The sequence below is a fragment of the Beta vulgaris genome, chromosome 2 (assembly GCF_026745355.1).
Source record: "Beta vulgaris subsp. vulgaris cultivar EL10 chromosome 2, EL10.2, whole genome shotgun sequence".
Lineage (NCBI taxonomy): Eukaryota > Viridiplantae > Streptophyta > Magnoliopsida > Caryophyllales > Amaranthaceae > Beta > Beta vulgaris.
In genome coordinates this window covers 31,692,030-31,713,440 of record NC_079203.1, presented here as the reverse complement: position 1 = coordinate 31,713,440, position 21,411 = coordinate 31,692,030, and positions in this window count along the sequence as shown.

The following is a 21,411-nucleotide window of genomic DNA, read 5'->3' as shown; positions in this document are numbered from 1 at the left end:
AATGAACCCTCTTTATAACACCCCATATTTTTATATAGACGTGGCCACGGTCCGGGCTGGGCTGGTTCAGGGCCGGGTTGTTAGCCGGGCCGGGCCAAGTGGAAAGGAACCTGAACTGGAGCAGGAAGGTGGTCGGTCTGATCCGGTCCAGGGCCAAGGTTACCAAGAGCGGAACCGGGACCAGAAGCAGCGGTTTGCCACGTGCTGGAAGCGGTTCAAGGCGGGTCGGTTCAGGGACCGAGGAGCGGTTCAAGGCGGGTCGATCCACGGTTCAAGGCGGGTTCGGTTCAGGGCCGTAGAAGCGGTTCAAGGCGGGTCGATCCACGGTTCTGTGCGGGCCGGTTCAAGGCTGGGTCGCTTTGGTTCATGACCCCAAGTCATTAACAACGGCCCACAAGCCATTAAAGGGGAGACACATATGGATCCCGACGAATTATAAGATTTTGAGCATAATTAAATAATAAAGAACAAGAAAAACCAACTATTGACGATAAATAAGAATATAGGAATAAGAATGTATAACAAATATTGCATTACAATAAAATTTACAATGTCGAAGTAAGACCTCAGAAGATAAATAAGATATACGTTTAAATATTTACTTTATAATAAGAACTTACAATATCGAAATATAAATATGCAATAAATAAGAATTTGCAAATCTGAGAATTTCAGTACAATAAGAATTTATGGTATCTAATTTATTTACAATGAGAATTTAAATGGTTACACAAATAAGAATTTACAATATATATGATTTAGAAGAACAATAAATTTTGTATGTAATACTTATAATCAAATTAATAAAAACATTTACAATAAGAATTTAAATGGTTACACAAATAATAATTTACAATATATATCATTTACAAGAACAATAAAATTTTGTATGTAATTCTTATAATCAAACTAATAAACCAACCCCCCCCCCCCCCCCCCCATAAACCCCCCCTTTTTGATGGGAGGGGGGGCTTGGACTTACATTTGAAGATTACAATATAATTTGGCAATCATATTGAAATTTTTTGAGGAATTACAATATAATTTGGCAATTGTATTAAAATTTTCAAGGAGTAAGCTGACTAGAATCCCGAAGGAATTAAAGCCCACGTAGTTCTCTACATACCTTATTTTATTTGAAGTCGTGGTTAACAGTTGACAGTTCACTATTGTCCTCCATCTGTATGTTCCCCTGCATTGGATGAACTAGATGATTCGGTCTCCATTAGCATCCAAGGATCATCTTCTTTTGCTTCATCTTCCCTTAATCCTTGCGTTCTTTTTTCGGCTTGATCCCAATCTTTCTTGCAAACGCATATCTCGATGATTTGTGGAGATAGACGAGATCTTTTTTCATCCAGCACTCTTCTACCTGCACTAAATGCTGATTCCGAAGCAATAGTTGATGCTGGAATTGCAAGTACGTCGCTTGCAATTCTAGCCAAAATGGGGAATTGATTTTCCTTAAGTTTCCACCATTTAAGAATGTGGAAATCTAAACCTGTTTCAAATTAATAGGACAAATAATCGTCTACCCCTGCGCAAGCGGATCCAAAAACACTAGTTTTTTGTTTCTTCAATATGTTAGTAATTAAAAAATCAAAGCGAACAATATTTGTATGTCCGGAAGTCGGAACGAAATCGGGGTCATAAATGGAGACATAATGATCATGAAGTTCCTCCAAAAGATGTCTACACTTTAAAACATAACTGCCAACATCATAAGAAACACATAAACATTGATAATAGAAATTTAACAAGTTTGATAGGCCATCAAGTTTAAGCGCCGGATCAAGTATACAGGCAACACCATAAATGTACGAAAATTCACTAAAATATGCAAACCACTTTACCTTCATGCTATCAAGCACAACTTTGATTTCACTCACATCCAATTTCTCATTGATGGCATGTACCACATTAATGCATTCTACAATTACCGAATGAATGTTGGGTTCATAAACCAAATAAAATGTGTTAGTTGCATTGTGAAAAGATTTAAGAACATCCCGAACAAGCATTGTAACTGTCAATGATAATCAGTAATCAACATATCTTCTTTCGAAACAACTTCATTATATAAAGGAGTCATAACATCACGATACCTGATTGCATCATTCAGCAGCTTATAAGTAGAGTTCCATCGAGTTGGAGTATCAAGAGACCAGACCTTCTTCGGCAAGCCGAATTCTTTACACAATGCCATGTACCACCTCTTAATCTGGCTTTTTCTTAAGACCCTAACGATATTTCTAATGGGCTCTAATGAAGGTTGTAAACAAGTTATACCTTCTTGAATAGACAGGTTGAGTATATGAGTACAAAATCTAACATGTAAGAATTGGCCATCAAATATAAGCTTAAACGTACTATCCTGCTTCAAGAAATCAATGGCCTTAGTGTTGGCCGTTGCATTATCCATATATAATGAAAACACTTTATCAAGCAAATGGTATTTCTTACAACACTCCATTAAACGGGCTTTTATGTTGTACCCACTATGACTCTCTTCCATAAGCTCAAAAGCAATGATACGTTTCTGCAAAAACCACTCATCATCGATCCAATGGGCAGTAACACACATAAAAGGTTCACTAAAACACGAGGTCCATATGTCCGTTGTCAGGCTAATGCGACCGTTGAAGGTACGGAACATCTCCATCATATGACTTCTATAGAGATGAAATGCAGTTTGTGTGCGACACTTAAGTGTGTTCCTAGGGACTTTCCTAAATACTGGTTGCAAAGCAGTTCTATTGAAACATTCATATGCATCACTTTCTCCATGGTTGAACGGCAATTCATCAGTGATAGCATATTTAGCAAATTCATCAATCATACGATCTCTATTGTAGGAGAAAGGCATACCTGCGCAGGGCATCTCACCAGCATACCCGTGGAGTTGTGTCTGGGTGTTTCGGTCCCTGCCACGGCTAACATTCTCTGCCGTAAGGCCACATTTGTTGGTCAAATGACGACCTAAGGTCCCCGTTCCACCACCGTTCCTCCAGTTGTAAGTCGGTGGTGGGTTGACGCCTGCATTCTTGCAAAGTTGACAAATGCACTTCCATTGTCTGGGTTCGTTGGTTGCAAGTTTTTCAAAGAATGGCCACACCCATGACACCTTTTTGGTACCTTGAGGTTGTGAGCCACAAGCTCCGTCGTCGTCGTTGCCCACGCCGGTTTCACCGGCTTCATCTACGATATTTAAGTTAACATATATTTACTCATTTTCGATTAACATAATACAAAATTAATTAGCTAAGTGCTAGTTCATTTACGTTCTTATTATGAATACTTATTATTGCAAAAATATTATTAATTAAACAAAATCACGATTAACTATCTTAATTTTAAATCATTAATAATCACAATTAATTAGCTAAGTGATAGTTTATTTATGTACTTATTATACATAATTATTATTGCTAAAATATTATTAATTTTAAATAATCATGATTAAGTATCTTAATTATTTAAGATTAACATAATCACGATTAACTAGCTAAGTGTTATTTGATTTACATAATTGTTATTGCTTAAATCAATTTTATGTAACATAATCAATAATAATTATCTTAATCATTATTGAATAACACCACTACCCTTAACTACCTAAATCATACTTTTTTTACATAATGTTTATTGATTAAATCATTTTTATGTAACATAATCATGATTAATTAGTCTAATTGATATCAGTTAACATAATTACCATTACATAATTATTGTTCCTAAAATATTATTGTTGACCCTTGAGTTTTGAAGATGACCTAACCACAAAAGACATAGTATATTTTATTTATGTTGTTGCAAGGTAATTCATGCTCGAGCTAAGAGAATACTTGATTGAAGATTAAAGCGGAGAATTAATCAAGATCGAAGTAAAGATGTTCGAGAGATGAAGAATCAAGCATGGAATGAAGATTAGAATACATTAGGGTATTTATTATCTTCTTGTTAAGGTTGAGTAAAAGCTTAATTAAGTTCGTGGTGAATTCTCAAAGGAACTTGGTTCTGTTCCCATGAAAGGAACAGACCTGGCACTATAGGAACAAGGTTCGGGAACAAGACTTAAAAACTAATTTAGGAACTCCTAAGTGACTAATATTGTGCGCCTAAGTAATTTGTGCCCAATATAGTTGTTAGAGTTTTTAGGGATATTTTGACTAAGATCCATATTTTAGGAATTAGTTTAAGTTTGTTAGGAAAAGATTTTAAAAGATTTTTGATTTTAATTAACTGATTTTCAAATATTATCTTTTATATTATTTTATCTTTTATATTTTATTTAAAAGATTTAGTTTTCGAAAATTTAATATTTCCGGTTTTTAAAATGTTTCGGATTTTTAATATAAAATGTTTTTCCGGTTTTTAAAAATTTTGAAAAAGATATTTTTCCTAAAAACTAGCTAAAGATTTATTTATTTATTTCCTAAAACTAGATTCACGCCTAAATACTGCTACACGTTTATGTAGTTAGTGGATTTAGTGGCTTAGTTAATTATCCTCCAAGTATTTAATTAATTAAATAAGTTTAATTATCTCCAAGTTTTGAAAACCACGTAATTGTTACTGCTTCTTATGAAGTGAAGTAGTGGATTAGTGGATGCTTTACATGACATGGAATAATTAATTTAATTTAATTAATTAATTAAACATCATGGAGAACATGTGATAATGGTTAATTAGTGGAGAACATGTCTTGTCTTAATTGTCTATAAATAGGCGCCTAATTCATTTGAGAAAATGTGTCTGACTTAGTTAATTTGTCTTAAGTTATCTAAAGTGTCAGTGCCTTTCCTTAAGAGAATTCATACTTACATTAATCGAGTTTATTACTCTTCCATTTTTACAAAGTGTATTTTTGAGAAAAGGGTTTGAGTGAACTCTTGTAAGTGTGAGAAGCTTTAGAGAAGAAAAGAGAAAGAGAAAGAGAAAGGAACTTCGAGTGAAGTTTGAGAGAAAACGTCAGTTGTTGGGAACTGTCGTTGGGAACTTGAGTTGAGTGACTTAAGTTGAGAATCGAGAGAAAAGTAATAGGTTGTAATCAGAGTTGTTTTGGCCTATTATAGTGGAAAGTTGTTTAAAATCCCTTGTGGTCGAGGTTGTTTCTTCCTACTAGGCCTAGGAAGTTTTTCCTCGTAAAATCTCTCGTGTTCCCATTGTTTGTTCCCAAGTTTACTTTTAATTCCGCAAAAAGTATAGCTTATTCTCTCACTATAATTCACCCCCCTCTTATAGTGCTCATATTATACAACAATTGGTATCAGAGCGGGAACTCTAATATTCAGGAAACCCTGTTGAGTTCAAGATCTTGAAAAATATGAATACTAGAGAGAAACTGGAAGAAGGGTACTCTACGCAGAGGCCACCAATGTTCAATGGTAAGTTTTACACTTACTGGAAGAACAGAATGGAGATCTTTATCAAAGCCGACAATTACCAGGTATGGAGAGTCATAGAGGTAGGTGATTTTGAAGTCACTACCACTAATGACAAGAATGAGGTAATTCCTAAATCTATATCTGATTTTGATAAAGCTGATTTCGAAAAGATGGAAATTAATGCTCTTGCTATAAAACTGCTTCATTGTGGTCTTGGACCTCATGAACACAATCGTGTCATGGGATGTAAAACCGCAAAACAAATTTGGGATCTTCTTGAAGTCACTCATGAAGGTACGAGTGAAGTTAAGAGATCAAAAATAGATCTTTTGATGAACCAATATGAACTTTTTCAAATGAAATCAAAAGAGTCTATCCAAGACATGTTTACACGCTTTACTAATATTTTAATGAGCTAACATCTCTTGGTAAAGTGATTACATCTGAGGAACAGGTACGAAAGGTCCTAAGGAGCCTTCCTAGGGATCGTGGATGGCTAAGGTAACTGCCTTACAGGAAACTAAGGACTTTACTAAGTTCAATTTGGAACAACTTGCTGGTTCCCTTATGACTCATGAGTTGCAATTGGACAATGAGAATGGAGACATGTCCAAGCAAAATCGATTGCCTTAAAAGCTGATGAAATGAAGACTCAGAAACTGATGAAGAAGAATCCGCTCTCATGGTCCGAAAATTCAAAAGAATGTTTAGGAACATGAAGAATGGAGATTACAAAGGTAAGAATAAGAAATATTCTAACAAACTTGTTTGTCATAAGTGTGGCAGTTCTGAGCACTTCATCAAGGATTGTCCCCAATGGGAACAAGAAAAAGGCAAAGGAAGGGAAACGGCAGAGATAGGAACAAGGAATACAAAAACTCCTATACTCGATCTGACATGAAGAAAGCTATGGTTGCTGCATGGGGAGACTCTGACTTCGAAGAAGAAGATGATCCTCAACCAAATGAGGAGACTGCAAACTTCTGTCTTATGGCTCTTGACAATTCCGAATCTGATGAAGAGATTGAATCTCTTGAGGCAAGTCTAGACACCATCAAAACTCGTCTTAATTCTTTAAGTAAAGAAAATTTATTTGAGTTTATTGTTGACGCTGTAAATGATTGCAAAGATGAGACCATTAAACTAAAACAATGTCAACATGCTTTAATGTCAAAGGAACATACCTCTTGGCTTAAAAGTGTTCGAATTGATATTGAGAAAAGATTTTTCGATTGTTTGACAAAAATCTTAAATTAAAAGAGGATTTCGAAAATCTTAAAAATGAGAACTACTTGTTAAGTCTTGAGTTATCACAATAAAAGAGTTTGTTCCTGAAGTAAGTTTATTTGACATTAAATCAGTTCCCTTGCAAAGTTTCAAATCTGAAATAAACGAATTGAAAAACCATGTTTCATTTTTGGAAATTGAAAATAATGAACTTGTAGGGGAACTGCACCAAATGAGAAATGAAAAGAAAATGCTACCTATTCCAAACTGGATTAAGAACCCTCAAACAAAACGAACTGAAGGTCTTGGTTTTAATCACAAAAAGAAATTTGAAAAACCTAAAAAGAGAGTTGATTTACCAAGTGATAAAGTTTGTATGTTTTGTGGGAACACTGGTCATTTTAGGAACTCTTGTCCTAAAAGACTTGGTCGCATTAATGAGAACTTGGAAACAAGTAGAGTAATTTGGAAAAAGAAATCTATTGTTCCTGAAGGAAAGGAACCCAAGAAAGATTGGGTTCCTAACTCTAACAATTAGTTTTCTTGCAGGTTGGAGTGAGGGGGAACAACACATGGTACCTAGACAGTGGTTGTTCTAAGCATATGACTGGAGATAAATCAAGATTTCTCTCACTCTCAGCCTATAATGGTGGAAGTGTGACTTTTGGTGACAACAAGAAAGGTAACATAGTTGCCATGGGCAAAGTTGGTAAGTCATCGTCACATTCCATAGATAATGTTTTCTAGTTGATGGATTAAAGCATAACTTGTTAAGTATTTCCCAATTCTGTGATAGAGGGAACTGTGTGAAGTTTAATAGTGAAAAATGTTTAATTGTCAACAATAGCACAAAGGATATCATTTTGGAAGGAACAAGGAAAGGGAACACATATGTTGTGGATCTCAACCTTGTTCCCAAAAACAAATTCACATGCCTTAGTGTTATTGATGATGATTCATTTTATGGCACAAGCGTCTAGGTCATGCTAGCTTTTCTTGCTTGACAAACTGCGTTCTAAAGAACTAGTTTTAGGTTTACCCTCTACTAAGTTTCATTTAGATCATGTTGTGATGCATGCGCAAAAGGTAAGCATGTTAGGTCCTCTTTCAAGTCCAAGAATGTGGTAAGTACCACAAGACCTTTAGAGTTAATCATATGGATTTATGTGGACCTATGAGGATACAAAGTAGAGTGGAAAGAAATATGTTTTGTAATTGTAGATGACTTCTCTAGATTTACTTGGGTTATTTTTCTTTCTAGCAAGGACGAGACTTATGATGAGTTCCTTGTCTTTGCAAAGAAAGTTCAAAATTTGAGTGGTCATAAGTTACTACACCTTAGATCCGACCATGGTAAAGATTTGAAAAGTTTAAGTTCAATGACTTTAGCGAGACAATGGTTAGATCACAATTTCTCGCCCCTAGAACACCTCAACAAAATGGTGTTGTTGAAAGGAAGAATAGAACACTAGAAAGAATGGCTAGGACTATGTTGATAGCTAGTGGTCTTCCTAAAACTTTTGGGCAGAAGCTGTGAATACTGCTTGTCATATATAAATCGAGCCATGGTAAGACCTTTATTAAATAAAACTCCTTAGAGCTGTATTTTGGTAAAAAGCCCAATATTACATATTTCAGAACATTTGGATGTAAATGTTTTGTTCATAATAATGGGAAACAAAATTTGGAAAATTTGATGCTAGAAGTGAAGAAGTTGTATTCTTAGGATATTCTTCTAGTAGTAAGCTTATAGAGTGTATAATAAAAGGTCTATGTGTGTAGAAGAAAGTGTGCATGTTATTTTTGATGAAACAGATAAATTTGATGCAAGCACACAGGTTGAAGATGACTTCGAAATAGGATTGACAAAAGATCTAAGTCTTATTGATGAGACTTTGGAAGACGAAGTCATGGGAACAAAGCCAAGGGAACAACATCCTGTTCCTGTTCCCAATGAGGAAGAAGAAGAACTAGTGATGATACATAAGTGAATGAATCCACTATTGTTGAACCTGGTTCCTAAGTACAGGAAATAAAGATGATCAAGGAAACCAAGTTTCCATCCAGGATGTCCAACCAAAGCCTTGGAAAACTCATCGTTCCCATCCTGTGGAACTATAATCAGTGACATAAAAAGGGAACTCAAACGAGATCTCAATTGAAAAACTTTTGTGCTTTTCATGCTTTTCTTTCTATGTTGGAACCTAGGAATCATGAAGAAGCTCTCACTGATGCTGATTGGATCGTAGCATGCAGGATGAACTTCATCAATTTGAAAGAAACAAAGTTTGGCACCTTGAACCTAACCTAAACATAACAAGGTTATTGGTTTAAAGTGGGTGTTTGAAACAAATTAGATGAGTTCGGAACTATAATAAGAAACAAGGCCAGGTTAGTTGTGAAAGGATACAATCAACAGGAAGGCATTGATTATGAAGAAACTTTTGCTCCAGTTGCAAGATTGGAAGCAATTAGAATTTTCATAGCTTTGCTGCCTTCATGGGTTTTAAATTGTATCAAATGGATGTAAAATGTGCTTTTCTAAATGGTTATCTTAATGAGGAGGTATTTGTAGAACAACCTCCAGGTTTTGAAAGTAAAGAATTTCCTAATCATGTCTTTAAGCTTGACAAAGCTCTTTATGGGTTAAAGCAAGCTCCAAGAGCATGGTATGAAAGACTTTCTAAGTTCCTTCTTGAAAATGAGTTTAAAAGAGGAAAATTGGATCGAACCTTGTTTTTAAAATCAAAAGGAAAACATTTATTAGTTGTTCAAATATATGTTGATGATATTATATTTGGTGCCATAATGAATCTTTGTGCAAGGACTTTGCTAATCTCATGAGTAAAGAATTTGAAATGAGTATGATGGGTGAGCTCAACTTCTTCTTGGGGTTGCAAATCAAGCAAACAGAAGAAGGAATCTACATCCATCAACAAAAGTACATAAAGGAACTATTGAAAAAGTATGGTTTGGAAGCATCCAAAGTAAATCATACACCTATGGGAATTCAACCAGATTGGATGAAGATTCTATAGGAAAAGTGTGGATCAAACCAAGTATCGAGGTATGATTGGCTCATTACTATATCTAACTGCAAGTCGTCCTGATATTGCTTTCAGTGTAGGTTATGTGCAAGGTTTCAAGCCAATCCAAAGGAATCTCATCTCACAGCTGTGAAGAGAATCCTAAGATACCTCAAGGGAACAGATGATTTAAGCCTATTCTATTCGAGAAGTGATACCTTTGAATTAAAGGATTTGCGGATGCTGACTATGCAGGAGATCTGGTCAATAGAAGAGTACATCAGGTATGGTTCAGTTCCTTAGTCATAGTTTAGTTTCTTGGAGCACCAAGAAGCAAAACACAGTTGCTTTATCTACAGCAGAGGCTGAATATGTTGCAGCAGCAGCATGTTGTTCCCAAATGCTATGGATAAAACAACAACTACGTGACTATGGAATTTCTTTGAATGTGTTCCCATCTATTGTGATAATACTAGTGCTATTAGTATTTCTAAAGATCCCGTGCATCATTCAAGAGTCAAACACATCCATATTAGGCATCACTTTCTGAAAGATAATGTTGAAAAGGGTCTTATTAAAATGGAATTCTGTGAGACTGAACGTCAAATTGCAGACATTTTGACAAAGCCCTTAAATAGAGATAGGTTTGAGAAATTGAGACTTGAACTTGGCTTAATCAAGTTGAAATGATTGCTACAATATTCCCCTTTGTGTTAATTCTTTGGCATTATGTCTGAATGTGCATATTGATGTTTTTATTTGCTTAAATACATCACAATCTTATATGATTATTTCATTGTATAAGTAAAAATGTCTGAAAACTGCTCACCAATGTCCAATAATATTCCCCTTATTGTTCATAAGACAATTCTATGCCTTAAGTGATAACAAAGGATTAAAAGAATTAATGGTGTTCCAAAGTAGCAAGATTTCGTTGTTCCAAAACGCTGTTCCCAGCGTGTTCAGTTTAGATTTTTATTCTTTCAAAATTCAAAAATCCAAAAAATATTCTGTTCAGATTTTATTTCCTAAAAATCTGATTTTTCCTTATATCTCTCAAGTTAGTTGAAGATATTTTATTGATAGATTTTTTTTTCAAAAACGTGTACATACACGGTTTTATTATTTATTTTTATTCCTCTTAAACAAAACAAATTTTTCTTTCCTTCTCATAAAACCGAAAATACTCCACAAAATATGAATCCAAAAACACTACTCACTCTCTCTCCTCCCACAAAGCCGAAAAACCCTCTCCTTCCTCCCTAAATTGAATCACCTACACCCATGGATATTTCTCCCAATTCTTCATCAGAATTCTAAGAAAAGGAAGAAAATGGAAGAAACGTTGAAATGGAGGTTGAAGAACACATGCAACAAGTGAGGGGGAATCGGATGTTCCCGAGAGAGGAACAACAGAGTTGCTCGAAAAAATCCATGGCATCTAGGTATGTTCATGGACTTTTTATTGATGTTTCTTGGTGTAAAAGAGTAAATTTTTGTCAATTGCTCAATATGATCAAGTTTCAAGGGTGGGAGCATCTCTTTGTGAATTGTTATGGAAATAGTTTCATTCCTAAATTAATGGATGAATTTTGTGAAAAATTTTCCATGGATGAATAAGGAAAAAGAAAAAGAAAAGAAAAATGAAAAAGAAAAAGAAAAGAAAAATGAAAAAGAAAAGAAAATCGAAAAAGAAAAGGAAGAAGCTAAGAAGAAAGGGAAGAAGGTGGTTGAAGAGGTGGTGAAACCGGTTGCCAAAAGCACTAGAGCTAGTCAAAGAGTTCAAAACATGAAAGTGCTTAATTTTCCTTTGCTTGATACAGATGAAAGTTTTGAGGAAGATAAAGTTAGGGTGATTGATAGGGAAGATTATGAATCTAACCTACCTCCTTCTAGGGAACCGACTCCTGTTCCCATGGAAACCAATCCTCCTTTTCCTCCATCTCCACATAAATCTGCCTCACCATCTACACTAGCACCACAAAATGATCCTATCCCTCCCTCTACCTCAAAACCCTCCTGTTATGTTCCTAAAGATAAGAAAACAGATGATGTTCCCATTCCAGAGGAACAACCTATTGTTCCCAAACCTAAGGAACAAACAGCTGCACCAAATCCTTCTCAAAATGCTCCCTCGTCTTCTCAAAATCCTACCATTGGTTCTACATATACTCTAGCTCATGCTAGAAGATTGGATTCTTTGTTCTCCTTGGTTATGGGTCATTCGGAAGCAATGATGGAGTTTGCTACGGAAGCTAAGGATTTAAATGGGTTGGTAAAAAGGGTAATGCACAAAGTTGACAAAGCCTTGGACGGACAACAAGAGATCATGGCTCGGCTTGGTGAACTTTCTTCCTCCATTCAAGCAATGAACTCTAGGTTGTTGAAGTTGGAAGATATTGTGCTCAAGGGAAATGATACATTGGCCAAAAATCATCAAGAAGTGATGGCTAAACTTCATGATGTGGTGGAAGAAGTCGAGCAACCTCCCTCTCCTAAATCATAAACCTTTTCTAGTTTAGTTTGTTTTTGTGTGTGGGAACATGAACTTTGTTTAATATTTGTCTTTTCTATCCTTCTCCTTTAATCATGCTACAATGGAACTTGTTAATTTGATATTTCTAAGTTTGATCTTTTTGCATGTGTGCGTCTAAATGAATGGCTAATATTCTTGGATTGCGGTTTTTGAGAGTTGAATGCTTTATTTGCTTATACTAACCAAATTATTTCTCACAAGTTTCGTGGTGTGATGTTTTTAGTAGATAATATTCATCTTTTTGAAATCGTGGACTAATGTTTTTGAAGATGCCAAAGGGGGAAAGATAAAGGCAATCAGAGTAAATTTTTTTTTGTCATGGATTATGTTCTCATATTTCTACTTTACAAAATAAAATAACGAGTCTATATACTTAATTTAACTTGGTTACATACTTTGTTAAAATTATTTTTATATGACTTATGTGTATTATTATTAGTATATGCCTTTTGTTGTCATCTTCAAAAAGGGGGAAATTGTTGACCCTTGAGTTTTGAAGATGACTTAACCACAAAAGACATAGTATATTTTATTTATGTTGTTGCAAGGTAATTCATGCTCGAGCTAAGAGAATACTTGATTGAAGATTAAAGCGGAGAATTAATCAAGATCGAAGTAAAGATGTTCGAGAGATAAAGAATCAAGCATGGAATGAAGATTAGAATACATTAGGGTATTTATTAATCTTCTTGTTAAGGTTGAGTAAAAGCTTAATTAAGTTCGTGATGAATTCTCAAAGGAACTTGGTTCTGTTCCCATGAAAGGAACATACCTGACACTATAGGAACAAGGTTAGGGAACAAGACTTAAAGGTTAGGGAACAAGACTTAAAAACTAATTTAGGAACTCCTAAGTGACTCTAATATTGTGCGCCTAAGTGAAACTTGTGCCCAATATAATTGTTAGAGTTTTTAGGGATATTTTGACTAAGATCCACTATTTTAGGAATTTAGTTTAAGTTTGTTAGGAAAAGATTTTAAAAGATTTTCTGATTTTAATTTAATTGATTTTCAAATATTATCCTTTTATATTTTATCTTTTATCTTTTATATTTTATTTAAAAGATTTAGTTTTCGAAAATTTAATATTTCCGGTTTTTAAAATGTTTCGGATTTTAAATATAAAACTGTTATTTCCGGTTTTGTAAAATATATTTTGAAAAAGATATTTTTCCTAAAAACTAGCTAAAAGATTTATTTTATTTATTTCCTAAAAACTAGATTGCACGCCTAAACCTACTGCTACACGTTTTATGTGGGGTGACAAAGAGCAGCTTGCTTCATTGGATCATTGCTCGGCTCGATGGGTACTTCTAGTGGTTTGCCGGACGGAGAAGCTCTTGTTTTCTTTCAGGAGTTGGTTGGTGGCATGTGGGCAGGGTGCAGAATCTGCTCAGCACTTGTTCTTTGCTTGTGAGTACTCTCAGCAGGTTTGGGGTCTTTTTTTCACATTGAGAGGCTTCCCGGATGATTGCTTCTATCGACTGTCCTTCTCTATGTTGACTGGGGAAGCCTCCTTCACAGTCGGTGGCCAAAAGACCAAAGTCTTCACTTACTACCTAATTCCGAGTGCCGCATCCACAGGATAAGCATTCATTTACCTTTCAAAGAGCCTTTATCCCGCAGCAAGTTAGTGGATTTAGTGGCTTAGTTAATTATCCTCCAAGTATTTATTTAATTAAATAAGTTTAATTAATCTCCAAGTTTTGTAAAAACCACGTAATGTGTTACTGCTTCTCTTATGAAGTGAAGTAGTGGATTAGTGGATGCTTTACATGACATGGAATAATTAATTTAATTTAATTTAATTAATTAAACATCATGGAGATCATGTGATAATGGTGTAATTAGTGGAGAACATGTCTTGTCTTAATTGTCTATAAATAGGCACCTAATTCATTTGAGTAAAATGTGTCTGACTTAGTTAATTAGTCTTAATTTATCTAAAGTGTCAGTGCCTTTTCCTTAAGAGAATTCATACTTACATTAATCGAGTTTATTACTCTTCCATTATTTTACAAAGTGTATTTTTGAGAAAAGGGTTTGAGTGAACTCTTGTAAGTGTGAGAAGCAAGAGAAAGAGAAAGAGAAAGAGAAAGGAACTTCGAGTGAAGTTTGAGAGAAACGTCAGTTGTGGGAACTGTCGTTGGGAACTTGAGTTGAGTGAATTAAGTTGAGAATCGAGAGAAAAGTAATAGGTTGTAATCAGAGTTGTTTTGGCCTATTATAGTGGAAAGTTGTTTAAAATCCCTTGTGGTCGAGGTTGTTTCTTCCTACTAGGCCTAGGAAATTTTTCCTCGCTAAATCTCTCATGTTCCCATTGTTTGTTCCCAAGTTTACTTTTAATTCCGCAAAAAAATATAGCTTATTCTCTCACTATAATTCACCCCCCCTCTTTTAGTGCTCATATTATACAACAATTATTATTGTATCATAATCATGATTAATTATCTACATTGACTTAATTATTTACATTGACTATTAAAATAATCATAAATAAATTTCTAACTGATAGTTGATTTGGTAATTATTGAACACTAACCCGGCTGTTGCATGTTTGAAGCAGATGGTTGTCGGTTGGATGGTTGCACAAATACTTCATTATCATCTAACAACTCATGTTCTAAATCTTCGATGAAATCGCTATTGTCGATGGACGGTGAATTAGAAGAACCACCCCTTCGGCTAGTTGAACCACCGCTCTTACCTCTTCCAGTTATTTTTTTGAAAAATTTAGACATTTTTTTGGAGATAGAAACTAAAATATTAAAGTAATCTAGTAAAACAATAGCTTAAGGAACTAAAACTTAGCTAAGTAGAGAACAGAAAGCGAAACAAGTTTTTTTTTTCTTTTTGTAATAAATAAAGATGGAAAGTAGGATATTTAAGTAGTACTCAAGGAAATAGAAATAAAAGGATGTTTAAGAGTATGAAATTGAGATGCTGAGATGTGAGATGTGAAGAATGAAACTGATAGAATGCGGTATTTATAGGAATAATTTGGGGGGGGGGGAATTTTCATTTTGAAATTCAATTGGGGTGGGAAAATCATGAAATGAAGTATGTTGGGACTTGGGAGATACTTGCTGAATTGAGGTGAGCGGATGATAATTCACTCATCTGCAAATGAATAGTAGAGCTACATTGCAAAAGCTTGCAATTACATTGTGATCCTGCAAATTCATTCAATATGTTGGGAGTAACAGTAACAAATGAGTTATCTTTCATTTTTTTAAAAAAAAAATTTGCCCATGTGGCCTACATATAACACAATATACGGCTACATTTTCTCCTTCTCTCTTTTGATACTGTTACTAATAGTATGTTGGTGCATGGTGAAATCAAAAATGGTGGTTGCAACTTGCAGGCTTTTCAGTTTCCACCCATTGCTTCTTTCTTCTCCCTTTTAATCTTATCCTATCCTTTCCAGTTTCCACAACATTCACTCATTCATTATCTTATCACAATTCACAATTCTGAAGCTTCATAATTTCAAAAATCTCCTCTTCATTTTCGAAGGCTGGGGGACAGGGGATAGGTAGGGTAGGGCCGGAGGGAGAAGCGCAGGCAGGGATGGAGATGTCGCCAGACCGCCGGTCTTCAACGGTCCCAAGGAGAAGCGCGGTTCCCAAGTTCCAACCCATGGTTTCGAAATTCGAAGGCAGGGAAGGACATTTCGTCGGTTTTTGGGCCGGTTTTTGTCACAGGCAGGTTCAGGGTCTTGGACATCACGGTTACTGGGCCGGTTTTGTCGCGGTCCGAGGTACAGGTTCAGGGATGGTCACGGTTCAGGTTTAGGGTCAGGTTCGTGGGCGGGCTAACCCTCGGTTATATTCCGATTTACGGTCCATGTTCAGGGTGGTCCGGTCCATTACATGTTCAGGGTGGTCCGGTCCATTACCCCCAACTATGGACCCACGCCAACCCTCTCCTTTGTCCGGTCCTGGGCCGGTTCAGACCTGTTGTCTTAGTGGTCCAGTCCGGGCGGTTCCATCTCCGGTCTGGTCCAGGGTTGTACCCGGTTGAGCCCGCCCATTGGCCACCTCTATTTTTATACATGCTTAGTTAGTATTTTATTATTTAAGTTTATAAAAATAATTTAAAATATTCTTTTATTAAATATACTTTTATAGGTGTGTTTTTATTTCGCCTAAGCGGTGTAAGCACGTATTTGACTACTTCATTGTAAATGTTTTATTGAAAACGTTTCTGAAGTCGCCAACTAGTTTTTAAAGGAAGACTCATAAACCTAATTGGATATTGAGAAATTATAGGGACAAATTAGAGATTTATCCAATGTAGATTTTCTCATCCTAACTCCATAGATGGTCAATGAACCATAGATTGAGTTCGAGCGATGAAGGTACGAACACGGTCAGGAACCATGTCACCCATTGTTGGCCTCTACTTAATATCGATTCATGTTAATTTATATGCAATAGAAAGACCATAAAATATTTTCATGCACCTAAAAATAATTTAGTCTAGGTTGGTTTAGGAAACACATAAAAGACTATTTTTTGTGATAAATTATTAGGAAATCAAATTACTGGTAACCTAGCAGGTTGTTCAAATTAATCTAATTAATACTAGAACAATTCTTTAGGTCTTCATTAGCAAAAATAACATATGAGTGATGAAATTATTGAAAATGACAACCATATAGCATGCATGTATGAATAATAAATAAAAAGAAATAAAGGATTCGAATGTACAAAGACACGATTTATATTACAGATCTAGATGATAAAAGAAATGAGCAGTAACTTGAATATAAAAACAATATATTTATTCAAGGACCCTCAGGATTATACCGTGGCTTGGGTTAGAGAGATTGACAACATTCGGACGAGCAATCGTGAAGCCTAAAGGAAAATATGTGTTTTTGAATGATGAGTTTGTAGAGAGGTTTTGTAAAGGTTCATAAGGTATGAAATATATATATGTTGAAGTGTATTGTGAAACACCATCTTAAAATCGTACGAAAATCACGACCTATTTATAGGGAAAAAGAAATTGGGCATCACGTGTTGGGTACGCTAGGCGCGGGACCTATGTGACGCACAATCACAGACACACATTAGTGCGTCTGACGCATCATGCCCAATCAACTTCATACACGTGGTACACGCTTTGAAAAAGCTAAGGAAGAAAATTGCGCATTGCGTAGAGGAGTGCGCCAAACGCACAACTCGGTCTGACACATAATGCCACGTGTCATGTGTAGATTGGTGCACCTGACATAGGTGGGCAATGGTGTGCCAGGCGCAAGGTGTGCGCTAGGCGCACAAGCCTGGTTTTGACAAGTTTTGACAGCTTTCTTAGTAAAAACGCAAATGATTTTATTTTATCTTTTGACTCCGGAACTTTGATTCTAATTACGAAAATGTCTTTGAAAATATTTATTTATCAAAATAAAAAATTATCATGAATAATTAATTTTAGGCTTTTCAAAGGATTGAGCTCAAAATGCAATTAATTATCACTAATAATTAATTAAATTTTATAATAAGACTTAAAACACTTTTTGAAATAATTAATGATATAAGTATGTCAGTGGGGACTATTTACCTACACTCTAAAATGAATTGATTTTGTCAGTTTACTTAACTAAAGTAAAGAAGTAGTTAACAACTCCTAAAGTCGATTAACAAGGTTAATCTGTGAACATATATGAATTAACGTGATAAGGTTATCCTATAAACGGTTTAATATAGTAAAGTGTAGAACACTATTCATAGTTTACTAAAAGGGAATTAAGATGTCTATTCCTTTTAGTAACACTTACTAAATAAAGTTGATAGTTCCATAGAGCAAAACATTATCCATTTCTTTGTAAAATGATTGAGAGTTGGGTTAATCAAAGTTAAATTGCAAGAGATTCAATCTGATTGGGTCTCAAAAGAAGGATGTGACTTTGTTGATGCTAGAAATAACCTTGGAAAGAGGTATTCAATAATGGCTAATAATGTGTTGTATATTGGTTGCTTAATTAATTATGAACTTAGTTACCTAAGTTGTGTAAAATGAGATTTCACTTTAATATTGATAGATGAAGTAATATAATAAGGTTATTCTATTGTTTAATTAGTAATCACCAAAAGTAAGTTAATACCTCATATTACTTAAGTAAGTGTAAGTCCATGAAATACTTTGAAGTAATTTGAGTTATGTAATTAAACGACTTCTAATTAGAAATTAGGTTGACTCTCTCTACTAAGTAAGAATATGATCCATTAATGGTTGACATTTATAATAGTATTGGAATTGAACTTACGCGATAATATGGCCCATAATTGATTAAGTCTAATCAACCTTTGTTTAATGAATCTCGAATTGTGGAATCTACGCTAACTCTCCTTAGTTAATTGTAAGAGAGAGACTTATTGTAATTGTTGTTGTTGCTTGATGACAGTTGTTATCACTATTGAGATAAATTTTGATTGATAACCATGAAGTATAAAAGAGTATAAACTATTTATAAGCAACATATTTATATGCAAGTGTACAAGTTATGCGTAAGTGATTTAGTAACTCTCATCAGTTAATCCTAACTGAGAGACTTTTGTCATTGTGATGAATATGCTGTTGAATATGATTGTAGTGACAAGTTTTATGATTGGAATTGGATTGAACGTAAATGTATATATATATTGAACTTGAAATACGTATGAAGGTATGATAAATGAGTATAGTTCTCTAGAGTGAAGTCTTATAATGTGGTTGGATGTACAAAAGGTGTTAAGAATCACGAGTATTATTGGATGAGCTCCAAGAATGATGATTATGTTATGAATGATAATGGAGATTGATCTAAAGGGTAAAGTATCCTCGTCTGAATCGATGGATGAGGTGACATGAACAGTACCCCCATGGAATGTGAACCTTGGGGGGGTCTCCACAAGGAAACCTGCCCATCGCGCTGTGGGGCAATAATCGGGTGATATATCAAGTAAATTTAAAACATGTGGATGGTTGATTCAATCAGTGAAAAATGTACTCCATACTAGTTGCAATTATTGGCCAGAAGTAAAGCGAATGGTTGGATGACGACCCCCATTGTCGGAGTGTAAGCTTTGTCTCATCCGCTGCGTTCTCTTCCCCCCCGGTTAAAAGAAAGTTATCTCAAATTATGAAAGTTACATCGATATTAGATTCCCAATAAGGAATCATATCGTGGTAAGTTGTTTCGATATTGGATTGATAAGGAATCATATCGGGTAAGTAATGAATGTTTATTCAAAATTTGAATATGAATGATGATATTGGATTCCTGATAAGGAATCACATTTTGATACTGAATTCCTGATAAGGAATTGTACATGGTACGTCGTTATGATATTCGATCCCTGATAAGGAATCATATTTGGTATTGGATTCCCGATAAGGAATCATGTCATGGATTGTTGTCATGTTATTTAGTTCCTAATAAGGAATTGTTTGTAAGAAGTATAAGAAAGTGACTGATATAGTGTTAGATAATATAAGTTGGATTTCTGATAAGAAATCGATTAAAGAAAATAAGTCATATAACATATATCAGAGTTGGTTAACTTAGATTCCTCATAAGGAAGTATGATATGTTGAAAACTAATTAAATGAAGATATATGAGATATGTCTCTGCTTTAGTTTGCTATTTTATGAACGATGGTGTACTATGAAGTGCATTGAATAATGGTATTGCATGTATGTGTTCGTCAGAACTAATGCTATACTTTGTTATGACTTGTGTGATTAATTTGAGCATGATGATTGTTGAGTTTTGAGTCATTTTCAAGTAAAACCACCAAAGCATGTGTTAATCTTATTTATGGGTTTAGTACTCAGCTTTGCTGATGTGTCTATTGTTTTGTCATTTATGTGGCCTGCCACTTGGTGGATGGCAGTATCCTAAATGTTTTAGGTTGAACTTTAATCTTTTTCAAGTTGAAGCTGATACAAGATGGTGTGGTATTGTATTTCCTTTCGAAGTGAGGACGCTCGACTTTGTAATAGTTAGTCGTTTACTGTTTATAATATATCTCTCCATTTAAGTGTTGTTAGTGCTCTTGATTCTTTGTTGGGTGTTTCTCCGTGAAAGCGTTGAGGTTGTTGAGTTCTAGGATTTGGAAATATTTTATTTATTGAAATTGTACGTAACAGGTTCATATTATTTCTCACTTTAGAGTTATCCTATTTTCAAAGGAAACTCTGCCGGATTTTCTATAGAAATCTATGAGGGTAGAGTTTGAGAATCAGGGTGTTGTTGTAATAGTTAAATTAATTTGAATAGAATTGGGAATTGAGTTCCACACTCTCTGATGTAGTTCGGTGAGTGTGAAGGTAATAGTCTGAGTTATCTCGACTAAAGTCTCTTCCACTTTGCTTAATCTTCTGTAAGATGGTCAAAAAATTCGGGTTGTTACACTATCACGTGCCAATAGTTGTGCACAAATAATAAAAAGATAAGGAGAAAGTGAGTCCCTTGTCTAATGCCTCGAGATAGGTAAATCGGTCCCCTCGAATACCATTAACTAGAACAGAGAAAGTGGGGAAGTCACAAAAATCTTGATCGAGGTACACCAAGTGTTCCAGAAACTGAGTTTGTTTAAAGTAGATAAAATATAGCTCCATTCTAATCGGTCATAGGCTTTTTTCATGTCAAGCTTGACCGCAATCCAGCCTACCTTTCTAATTTTTTTCCTAAATGAGTGGAACACTTTATGGGCTATCAGGATATTATCCTAAATTAGGCGTCCTTGGACAAAGGCTCCTTGAAGAGGGTGAATGATCTTACCTATAACCATTTGGAGTTTATTAGTGATTATTTTAGAAATGATCTTGTAGATCGTAGAACAAAGACTTATAGGCCTAAAATGATTTGCACAACTCGTGTTGTCAACTTTAGGAACTAAGGTAAGAAAGGTATGATAAATTTTAAAGGCCAATATTTTTGGAAAAAGAAAGGGGCATTCGGATCTGAAGACTTATCAGGAGCTAAATCGAAACTGGTTGATTTTATCTCCTATCCTAAGACATCCTTAGTGAGAAATTCATTATCCTAATTCTAAATAATTGGGGAGAGTAGATTAAAATCACTCTCAATATTAAAAGAGCGGGTATAATTAGAAATGAATTTCTAGAAGAATTCTTTAGAGATTTCACCAAGCAATGGACGAGGGAGTACTAATAATCTCTCGGGCCTCATTCGTGAACTCCTTGATTTGATTTCTATTTCTCCTTATAGTGGCATGAG